Source organism: Heteronotia binoei, chromosome 15, assembly GCF_032191835.1.
Source record: "Heteronotia binoei isolate CCM8104 ecotype False Entrance Well chromosome 15, APGP_CSIRO_Hbin_v1, whole genome shotgun sequence".
Taxonomy (NCBI): domain Eukaryota; kingdom Metazoa; phylum Chordata; class Lepidosauria; order Squamata; family Gekkonidae; genus Heteronotia; species Heteronotia binoei.
In genome coordinates this window covers 10,760,094-10,761,159 of record NC_083237.1, presented here as the reverse complement: position 1 = coordinate 10,761,159, position 1,066 = coordinate 10,760,094, and the positions used below count along the sequence as shown (strand labels likewise).

Below are 1,066 nucleotides of genomic sequence, written 5' to 3'. Positions count from 1 at the left end.
CCACCATCTCTTCCATCCTGCTTATAGGAATGGAAACTTCTGCTCTGGATCAGCAGTATGTGGAAAGAGGTCTTCCGAGTCAAAATGTTTTATTTACTGCCCGTTCACCATTCAACTGCCCTATCTGTCTCAAATTATATCTTATACTAAATGTGTGGCAGAATGTAGTCTTGATTTGGTCATGGAAAAAAACTCCACTTGGTGTCTTGCTATGCCTAACTATCTACTGGTGCTACTTCAATGAATGAATGAATGAATGAGCGAGCGAGCCAGTGAGTGAATGAATGAATGAATGAATGAATGAATGAATGAATGAATGAATGAATGATGTCTTGCAGTAACCATGGGTGTATAGTCAACTGAGCAGTCTGTAGAATGGAGAAGGAAATGGGGAGCGTGAGGAAGCAGGATGAAATCAGGGCAATCAGGGAGGGAAGAATGTGCAATGGGGCCAGGATGATGGTGACTTCAATGGCAGATTAACACTGGCAGAATGTGGGACAGCTTTCAGCTCTCTTTTGCCACTGAAGACCTCACCTACTAGGACTGCCCCCCTCATATCCTTCTTTCAAGCACTGGTCACCTAGATGTGTCACACATAGTAGGTCCAGGAACCTTCAGGTGAGGAGGGAAATAGAATTTTACAGGACATTTGCTTGTAATAAAAACAACTGGGGGTGGAATTCTAGCAGGAGCTCCTTTGCGTATTAGGCCACACACCCCTAATGTAGCCAATCCTCCAAGAGCTTACAAAAAAGAAACTTGAAATCTGTTGGAGGATTGGCTATATCTGTGGTACGTGGTGCAGGGGCCATGCTAATCTTCTCTGTATCGTTCCAAATGTAATATATGTGCTGCCGAAGCGAAGGAATGCTATGGTTAAAATGTTTCTAGTTCCTAGGTTGACTTATTTATTTTATGTATTGCCTTGGCATATACCAGAACACGTATTGAAGAGATGGCAAGGAGATATAGATAGATTTGTTTTTGCATCAAAGAAACCAAGGACAGCTAGTAGCTATAGATATTATGGTATTAAAGATGGGGGATGGGGGATTCCCAATAT

At 42.3% G+C, this 1,066-nt stretch overlaps 1 pseudogene; it reads right to left on the bottom strand.

Moving 5' to 3' along the window:
- Positions 1 to 765: 765 nt before the first annotated feature.
- Positions 766 to 866, bottom strand: LOC132584904 (U6 spliceosomal RNA; annotated as a pseudogene).
- Between the last annotated feature and the right edge of the window lie 200 nt (positions 867 to 1,066).